This window comes from Cibotium barometz, chromosome 31 (genome assembly GCF_041138505.1).
Source record: "Cibotium barometz isolate CiBa-2024 chromosome 31, ASM4113850v1, whole genome shotgun sequence".
Classification (NCBI taxonomy): domain Eukaryota; kingdom Viridiplantae; phylum Streptophyta; class Polypodiopsida; order Cyatheales; family Cibotiaceae; genus Cibotium; species Cibotium barometz.
Genome location: NC_141076.1, coordinates 51,513,123 through 51,523,493, shown reverse-complemented (window position 1 = coordinate 51,523,493; position 10,371 = coordinate 51,513,123). Strand labels below are relative to the sequence as shown.

The 10,371-nt window shown below is 42.3% G+C and overlaps 1 pseudogene; it reads right to left on the bottom strand.

Annotated features, from left to right (window-relative positions):
• Positions 1–6,792: 6,792 nt before the first annotated feature.
• Positions 6,793–7,487, bottom strand: LOC147621022 (triosephosphate isomerase, cytosolic pseudogene; annotated as a pseudogene).
• Between the last annotated feature and the right edge of the window lie 2,884 nt (positions 7,488–10,371).

The window sequence follows — 10,371 nt, the reverse complement described above, 5'->3', positions numbered from 1 at the left end:
TTTTTATCTAACATTCTTCTTCTGTGTGACCGTGGTTATTAGACTTGGTGCACGTGACATCTGATCTCAGTCGAAACCTTGCATGTCCTCTCGCAAGCTTGGCTAGGGCGGCCTTCAATTCTTACTAAACATCCACTTTCTCCTTCTTGCCTTTCTTCCTCCGGGGCTTCTGCTCTTCAGCATCTGAATCTTGACTAGAGTCTGATTCTGAGGTATCTTCACCGAAATCTGACTTAGAAGTTTCTTCTTGCTTATTTCTCCTTTTGTTACCTCTCTTTTTCTTCTTGGGGTCTTTCCTTCTCTATCTCAAGATTCCTTTGGCCTTAGTTTCTTCTGCTATACCACTTGTTCAAATGTGAGTCTCCAAATCATAAGAGGCTACTACCATTTGGAGCTTCTCCCTCAATCTTCTCATAAACCATTTACTCAGTCTCGATGTTGCAAGTTTGTCATGCTAGTCTAGGCGCATTAGTAATGCTCTAAATTTTGCTGCATAATCTTCCATTAGCCTCTTCTTTTGAGTCAGCCTTTGCATCTTTTCTAGTAGCCCAATGGTGGCCTTGTCTCTCTGGAATCGTTTTAGGAATGCTTTCTTTAGTTCCTCAAATGTCTGGAAGTACCCATACTAAGCATATGAGCTGGTGGCTTTTCCACCTAGAGTTTTTGTAAAGTACTCTATCTTTTGTGGCAATGGGGCTTTGGTGGCCAAGAAGGTGGTGTGAAAGGCAAAGATATCAACATCCAGATCCTCTTCACTTTCACCCTTGAACTTTGGGTATTTCAGAGACATCCTTCTACACGGCTACTTATTCCTCTCCTTCTTGATCTCCTTGCCTCCTATTTTGTAGCTCTTGGTGTTCTTCCTCTCCCTCTTGATCCCTCAAAGGTTCTTGATTCTATTGTTCTTTCTCTTGCTGGCGTAGAGCCCTTTCCAAAAGTATTTCTACACGGTGCGGCCACCCTTGATTTCTTGAAGCCTCTAACTGCCTGTAGAGATATTGCATTTCTGTGCTCAAACTTCCCTCATTCTTCATGCACCATCCATTGCACTCTATGACTCACTCATGAACATACCTGACACCATGACGTGCACATTTTTTCTAGTGATCTACCCCAACTAGCTCCTCTACACCATAGGATTTACATGAGAACATGTATGTCATGCACACAAGCATAATTCAAGCTTCCTATGCTTGACTAGCCCCTTGTCTTCCAGCATCATGATCTCGCCAAAAGTGTCACTTCCCTGTCAAGACCTGGCACTTAAGTGGTTCTGGACCACCTAGTTGGCTTATAAAGAGCAACGACTAAATCTACTGTACCCAATTCGACAAGCCAACATAGCATTGAGATACCAGTCTTCCCATGCTTAGGGGAGTTAACTATGAATATATGCGAGTTAGTTCACATCTCCTTCATGCTTCGTGATGGTAGTTAACATGAAGACAAACATGCAAGTAACATAAAGTAGCTGAAATTATGCAATACAGAGTAGTGAAACAAGAGAGATGGCCAACCCAAAAGATATTCTCTCAACAGTAGCTTAGACTATCAAGCATACATTACTCTTGCATCCTTTGATCCCCAGCCTTTGATCCCCAGGGAATTCCCCTTTTGCTCCTTACATCCATTCGGGTACTAGCCATTTCTAAGAAATCATTACTGCCACAACAATTGTAACTGCTTTAATGGAGTTCAAACAAGCTGCTTCTTATGTATTTCCTCTAATCTCCTTCTTTGATATCCATTACTAGTCAAACAAATCGACAAAATTTGTCATGTTTATAGCACTCTCAGGTTCCATGTATTTTGAATATGTGGGTTTAAATGAGGGGGAGGTGGAGCCTCTTTTATATTTCCTGCATGGCCGAGTCGCTACATTCTAATTTTTAATGGAAAGGTGTTGGGCTACCAAAAAGTTTCAAATTTTGAATGCTTGTGCTTGCAATAATCGTTTTGGTACCCACACTTGTTGAGATGTTGGAGTTCTTTGAGGAACTCGCATAGGCTTTTACGGACGGTGCTGTGGAATACTTTTATTTTTCCTTGGCCTCTGAGTGTTGCGTTGAAGAAGAGGCTTTAATGATCGAGGCACCCAAATTAGATTGGTGTCTTTATAGTAGCCTTGGGCGCAACAACTCGAGGGATGCACTACTAAAAACCCTAGGTATCACATGCATTCAAGAGTATTTGAAAAACCCCTTACCTAAAATTTCCGCTCCTGAAAGACCATATTAGGGAGTTTGGAAAAATCCCAATTGCCATTTTGCAAGATTTTCAAAATGGGGGCACGGTGAACCCTTTTAAGATTTTGTCAAAACCCCCTCATGTCACATATTGTTGGAAAGATCTTGAAGAGTAGGTTCTAAATCCATATTCTCCGATGGCTTTGGACTTGGTATGCTCAAGATACACCAAAAAGTAGATTGAAAAGAAAATTCCCAAAGTAATAGGATTTTTTCCAAAATCCTTAATATGGTCTTTGGGCCAATAAAACAACCCCTCTTTACTTATGAACTAATGGTTTTTTTTTCTAAAGTTGAACTAAAAACCCCCTCCTATTAATGTAATCCTGTTAATTTTTATCAATGTATCTAATTAAAAAACCACTCCTGTTTTTTGAACTCACTTGATTTTGCTTGTCTTGGTGCGTACAACGCCCATGAGTCTGAAACTCGTAGTAGCCTCAGCGTGGCAACCAATGTAAAGGAATGCCTACATGAGCAATCTAAATCACACCTAGTCCACACATCTCTGGATAAAACATAGGCTAAAATGGGGTGTCATAGATGCGTAATAAATCATCATAAGAGCACTTGGCCACTCATCTACAACCATCATTTGGAGAGGTTAACCCTTCAAAAGTAATGAATTGATAGACATAACTTTCAACAAATGTAAATCCCTCTATTACGGGGTAGTTCATCTCGTTGGATAGATGGTATCCCTTACTCGACTGGCCCTTAGCTTAGTTTCATGAAGTTGTTGGTTGTTTGGGCATTTGGCTACTCGATGTGGCCCACCACAACCATAGCATTATAAAGGTCCTCTTCTCATATTTGAGTTTATTTCCTTGCCCTTCCACTGTACCATGGTTTGAAACATAGGTACTGGCATGTTATTGTGTAGAACATAGTATTCTGGCGTGACCTCACCCATGTCCTTGTAGTATTCCACAACACTAAGTTCTAATTCCCGCACCAGTTCAACATCTTTTGATGGTTCTTCAATCACTACTTGCTTGATCTTAGCCTGTGGTGGTTGTGCGGTAGAACTAGTGGTGGCAAGGGCAAAGCATCTTGTACCCGGAACATCCCCCTAGGTAAGTAGGAAGAGTTGGTTGTCCAGCAGTGGTAGTGATCTGCATAGGTGGTGCCGGAAAGCCAATGGGGCTCTATTTGCTGGTAGTTGTGCCACATTTTGAAACCTTGGAAATCTACACATTGACGTGTCATCATTTCCCAACTTTACACAGTGCTTTTACACAGTGCGTACAATAAAGTAATGGTCTTGCTCTTAACTGTGGACATTCAGTGGTGGTATGATTTAGTCTGCACATGGAGCACCACACCAATTCCCTGCGCAGGTAAAGGTGACTATGCCCATGCCCCGACGTCTCTCTTCCTTCCCTGACCTTTAATTTTTCTAATATGGCATTGCTGAGCTCATCCACAGTCATATGTTTGACTTTCTTACTTCGAGTTCCAATTTCTTGGTGACTCGAGACACACGAAGTCGTGGTTGCTACAGATGTTTTTACATCTTTGGGTTGTGGCAATTCTAACATATTATTCTTCATATTCGATTGCCAATTTGCAGCATGCATCAAGAGTAGCTGGTCGGGCTAGTACTAGGTAATCATGCATTTTATGGTCTCTAACCCCTCTCCTGAAACAAGGTAACAATTGATCATCTATCAACCTTTCCCGAAGTTTGCATCTTGAATTTAAGTGCTTCAGGTGAGAGACATAGTCTCTCATCGAGTCATCTTCCTTTTGTTTGATGTTATGTAGTTGTGCCACAGGGCTCCATCTATCACCACTACGGAAAAAAGTGGGCACAAAAACATTCTTTAATCTTGTAAAATTAACCTTGTCCTCATGCTAGAGAGTTCTGAACCACTGATGAGCTCTAAGGTCAGCGAGAAGGCATGTATCATGGTCACATCACTGACCGGTCCGCAAGTTTCACATGTAGATTCAAAAATCTCTACATGTTGGATAGGATCCCCATCACGTGAGAACTTTTGGACAAGTTTTGAAATGATATGGGGTTTCATCTAGGAAGGTCGGGGTTCTAGAGTAGAGCCTAGTTCCGTGACCATCCCCCTACCTATCTCTCTTACCATATTTAACATGTCTACCCTTGTAGCCACATTAAGGTCCATGGTTGGATCGTTTTTAGGCCTCTGGGGAATTTCTCCCCCCCTTCCTAGACCTCGTCTCCTACTTGTATTTATTGGATCTTCTAGGTATCTCGGGTTCATGGACTAGTCCATTTGTGGTACCCTGGTGGAATTCCCCATTAGTCGCCCACCCCGCTGTGTGTCTTTGTGTGTAATTAAGAGCTCCATATCTTGTAAGAATGTAGGTTGATTGATTATTAGCTAAATTTCCTTCTTGGTATAGAGACGGTTCTCTACTTCTACAGCCAAGTTAGCTATGTTACCTGCTTCTTCTCTGGTTGTAAACCCTTCCTCCATTCTGGATTCCTCATTGATGGGTTCTAAGCTTGGAATTTCTCCATTACTTCTACCTGTAGTAAGTTCAAGTTCTTTTCATCGTGATTGGAGTGGGTTAACACTTCCTATCTCCTTTCTCTCAGCTCTTGCCCTACAATTAGACATAGAAAAAAGCATGGTTTAGGCAACACATTACCTCATCAGCTTGAGTCCCCAAAATGGACTCATCCAAGCATACACCTCGTGTACGCATCCATGCCCACAATTGCGAATGAGGGGCTCTATAACCATAGTCATATTCCTACTCATAATCATGCCCAACAACCTCCCTCTACAAAAAACAAATAAGAAAATATACAATTATTTCTAGAAAACAATTTAGTACAAAACGAAATGAAAGTAGAGAAGAAATAATACGAAGCGAGCAAGAAACGAGGATTTCTCACCAAAGCCGAAGTGCAAAGCCCCTCACTTCCGTAGTCGAGAAACACTCGCCACCGCTTGTTGTTGAAAAGCACCTAGGTGCTTTCTCCACGAAAGTGCGTGCGAGCCTCCACTCCTCAGCCATACACATGCTAGGATTCTCTAAATTATTTTTTGCTGTTCTCTTGATATTTGCTCTCCTATTAGAGAGAAAAAGCTTGATGCGCTGCTTTATCCACTCCTCGGAGAAGCACAGACCCGCATGTGGCACGTGGAACTCTGAATTAAGCACATAGATAACATATTGCTTAGAAAGTTCATCTTGTGATTTTCACTTTTTACACGAACTCCAGGTTTACAAGTTCATGCATATGATTCATGACTTGCTTTCCTCATGCATCCACCCCACAAGGGCACCATTTGCATCCACGGTGTATGGTAGGAGGCATGAATCGAACGTCGGAATGGGTTTCTTGGGGGCTGGCTCATAATGTGTAGATGATGAGCCCCCTTGTTGGGGAGACGCATCGGGAGACCTAGTGCTGCTTTTGCCAAAGCAAAAGTAGCCAACTCCCCCCCGCTAGCATGTCTACCACCCCCCCAGAATCCCTACTACATCGTCATGGTGGTGGTGAAGATGGACGTTGTCGGGACGTGGGCGGTATCGCTGGGAAAGTGCGAGACTTCTGGCTGTGAGAGTTGCTTCAAATCCCAGCAAGAAAACACAAACACATAGCTCTTCAAGGAGCATAAGACATCTCCATTTTTGATGAAATATACATGTGCTAATTCACTTCAATACATCCCCAAATTCAGCTTGATGATTGCACATAAATTGTGTGCCAAGAGCATGACCAGTTCCAAGCATAGTTCTCCTGACTCTTTTTCCAAATGCCTCAAACCAATCACATGTAGGCATAACACATTCTACAAATGATTTCCATATACATGTGACCATTCACATCACATATTTCATATATTGCCAACTCCATCATTTCAAGATATCTCTTGATTTCATGAAAACCTGCTTTTCAGATTCCAACAACTCACAAAGCAAAGATGACATATGGCATATGTACAACATATTCATGTGATTTTAGAAAACTCCATGTCTAGCAATCCGAAATCCAACCAAGTAGAAAGTAAAATCCAAATTCCAGGAATCTTTGTATTTTGATGCTTTCTTATTTCAAGACTCTCCAAAGCAACAAAAAAAAACTACCCAAAACCTTCCCCAAAGCTTTAAAGGGGTAGTGTATTTATCCCAGGACTACACGATTTTTTGGAAATTGTAAGTAACAAAAAAAACAACTAGAATTCTTATCTTTGAGTAAAAAAAGAAGCGAATGCTCGAATTTTTGCTTTTTCCTTACTTCGCTTCACTGCAGTATGCACCCAAACCAGTATTCATCATCATGTATAGTAGGATTTTTGAAGATCATCTCCCTCAATAGCGCTTCATTTCTCCTTTAATTCTAACCCCAAGATGCCTTTTACAGTAGTCGTCCTCAAAATTTTTGAATCACTGGTCAATTTCTGCTTTGGTTCTCATTTTCCTGCACACCCCCTTTGATATGCGCTGTTTTTTGGTTTTTCTCTCTTTCCCCGCAAGAGATTCGGGCGCCCTTCACTTTTGCAGCTAAAATTTCGAATTTCCCCCGATTCGAATACACTGCGCCTCCTTTTTTTTAGCTTATTAATCGGATATTCCCTTAAAAAAAAACCTTCGTGTTTGTTGCCATGCAAGCCACCTTCGGGCTCACTTGAGCCGCAAGCCACTTCTGCAGATCAGCATGCACCTCTTGAGCTTGGACAAGGGTTGCAACCTTGCCGGTGCTTATAGCCCAAACAGGTTCATACACAAGAACAACATTACTCCAGTCATCGATTTTTCCTGCAATAGCTTTAGCTTGCTGAGAAACGACAGTTAAAGTTTCTCCAGATTCACGTTGCTCAAGTGTTTCACCAATACAGGCAATGACTTTCAGTCCTTGGCTGAGTGCATAAGCCACCTTATCAGCAACAAACTCATTAGACTCTTTCAGCAACAACCGCCTCTGTGAGTGTCCAAGTATGACCCAAGGAATGTCTAAATTCACCAACATTTCAGCACTGATTTCCCCTGTGAATGCACCACCCTTTTTTAACCCAAGCATTTTGGGCAGCCACATCAAAATCAGGACGCAATGTACTCTTTACTAGTGGCAAGAAAACAAATGGAGGACTGATCACCACATCAACTTTATCTTTGGGAGGCACATCCGCCCCATTGAGAACAATAACGATCTTCTTCACCTCTTCCATAGTTCCATTACATTTCCAGTTGCCTCCCACGAAGAACTTGCGAGCCATGGAAACTCCGCTCTGTTCTTCTTCTTCTTCGTTCTTCTTAACACACAGAAAGAGCAGGCACCACCCCTATCGCTCACGCACCCGATCACCAGTCCAACTTCATGGCCTTGAATTCCATATGACCACTTATGTCCAGACATTTGGGTCTCACCACAGTATGCTCATCATGTGCATACAAAAGCTGCTTCAAACTAGCCATCTATCATCTGTAGCTATTCCGTATGAAAAGTACCCACCTTGGGTGCTAAAAAGATCTTAAACTGTAGCTCCTATGCAAAAATTTCCTTCTAGGAAGTTGTTCATAGCATGTCTGACCACAACTCTTCAGTTCATCACATACCCATCAGGCACTCCCAGCTCCTGCTAGTTGCCCTTCAAAATGGCTCCTTATTAGCCTGTGCACTTCACAAAAACTCACACATTTCTCCACTGTTTGCCTGGCCTTCAAGCATGCATCTGCACAGCAAAAGACTGCCCTTTTCCTCCACTAAAAACATCACACTATCCAAGTGTTAAAAACACCTACTACACCCGTTATGTACACAGGCTTTGAGACCTAACTCAGTCTCAGCTCGTCTTATTGAACCTCATTTACAATATGAACATATGTACTTAGGCATCATATAATGACTCAAGTCATGCACTTAATCCCATGCATCTGGATTTGCATTTAATGGCCTCATATGCATGGTTTCACACCATAGACGTGCCATGGCACGACATCCACCCTCTCTAAACCTGCACATCCTCTGGTATGTGCCAAATCATCATCAAGATCCACATATATCTGGATGTCGTCTTCATTTTCTACATTACCAGGAAGATCATCCTCTTCCTCTTCAACCATATCCATACTATCGCTGTCATCTTGAGTCTCCTGTGAATCAAAAGGATCACTGTCATGCCTTCTTTTAAACATCTTGATCCTTTTGCCTGCTACAAGATTCTTTATCTCTGTTCCATCAAGCTCACACAGGGTATACGTGGCATTTCCATGCACATGCTTGACAATGTAAGGGCCAAACCATCTTTTTGCAAACTTCCTTTGCACAGTAAACTGGTTGTCAAGACTACTATCATACATTAGGACCCAATCACCTTCTTCAATAGGTTTTGGCCGGAGTCTGTGTCTTCTATAAAATCTTTCTTTATTTTTCAACCTTGCATCTTTCAAACGAGCTTTAGCAAGCTCTACATCTTCAGGCCTCCTCTCCAGCTGCCTTATTCGCAATGCAAGGAGGTCTTCCCTGTTCAATCCTTCCACCCAGGGTAATACATTCCAAGTTGGAACTACTTCTTCAACTGGCATTACTGGCCTGCAGGCATGTATCCTGTCACTAAGCTATGAGTTGTACGGTCAGCCCACAAAGCATATGGTAGCAGCCTTAGCCACTCTCGCATTCTTTCTCTGCATGCCTTAGCCAAAGCTTTAATGATTGGAGGATGTCCTCGCTCACTTTTACCATTGCCCTCAGGGTTGTAAGCACATGTTAGGGACAGTTTGATGCCAATTCTAGAGAAGAATTCCCTTGCTTCTTCAACATCTAGCTCACCCCTATCAGCTGTTATTTTCCCAACACAACCATACCAGCAAATCACATCTTCCAAGAGAAATTTGCATACTGTTTCCGTACTCTTTGTTCTAAGAGCACGCCCTTCTACCTGATTTGTCAAATCTTCTCTTGCAAGTGCTATGTACCGCATCTGCCAAATTCCCAAAGGCATTGTAACTAGATCCACTACCCATTTGTAGTGCATGGCAGTTGGGTGGGTTGGTTGCAAGCCATCACGATGTCGCACATTTGAGTACATTTGACATACCATGCATGTTTCCACATATTGGGAAATATCCTTGTACATTCCTTTCCACCAATATCTTTCCTTTATTTTGGTAAAGGTGGCCCACACACTTCGATGTCCAGCCCAGAGACTCTCATGGAATTCTTTCATGAGATCCCCTTGAGTCTCTTTATCACATATGACTCTCTGTGGCATAGCATTCCTCTGCTTAGGATGCTTCCACAGGTACCCATCCTTTAGAAAATACCCATATGCTTTTCTGCGAATCCTCTTAAATTCTGAGTCAGACCAATTTTCTTGTCTTGTCCAAGTACTCAAGTATTGACCAATAAGCAACCAATCTCCTTCATACACTTCACCAACCCCAAACACTGATTTCGATCCAGACAAAGTAAGATTCACCTCTTCAAGCCTGGATAGAATCATATCACAATCTTTTATATGATTTGCCACAAACTTGCGGCACCCCCTCGAATCCAAATTCCCATCTTTATCTTTCTCATCACAGCCTTTTATTGGCACATCATCCAGAAAAGGCATAGTTATTTGTGGTATGAAGTCTTGCAAGACTTTATTCATTCCATTCATCATGTGCGCCACTGAGTTGGTGGCTCCTTGTGGTAAGGTACACATCCTTACCAATCCCAAAGGGGTTTTCATTGTGGTCAAGTCCCTGCTTTGTATATCCAACTGGAACTGATCATATCCCGAATACAGATCACCCATTGAGTATATAGCTTTCCCTGCAAATGCTTCTGCAAACTCGTCCACAATCGGACCTGCTCCCACATTCCTGATTGTGACCTTGTTTACAGGTTGCATGTCTTGAATGAAGTGCAATGTTTCATTTTTCTTTGGCACGGTAAACCATCTGTTGGAGTATGGAGCGCATGATGGCTCCAAAATTCCCATCCTGATCTTTTCTTTTAGTAATTCCATCAGTTTTGGCAAGAGAGCCTTTGGTACTGGAATCGACCGCAGGTTCCAGGGCACATGCGGAACAGTGAAGATCACCATTGGCACTGTTACACTTGGATCAACACAGCCTATCTCATGCGGCTGAAAGGCAAAGGCTTTCCCATGTTTTACAAGCATCTCCTCAAAGCATTCCTTTT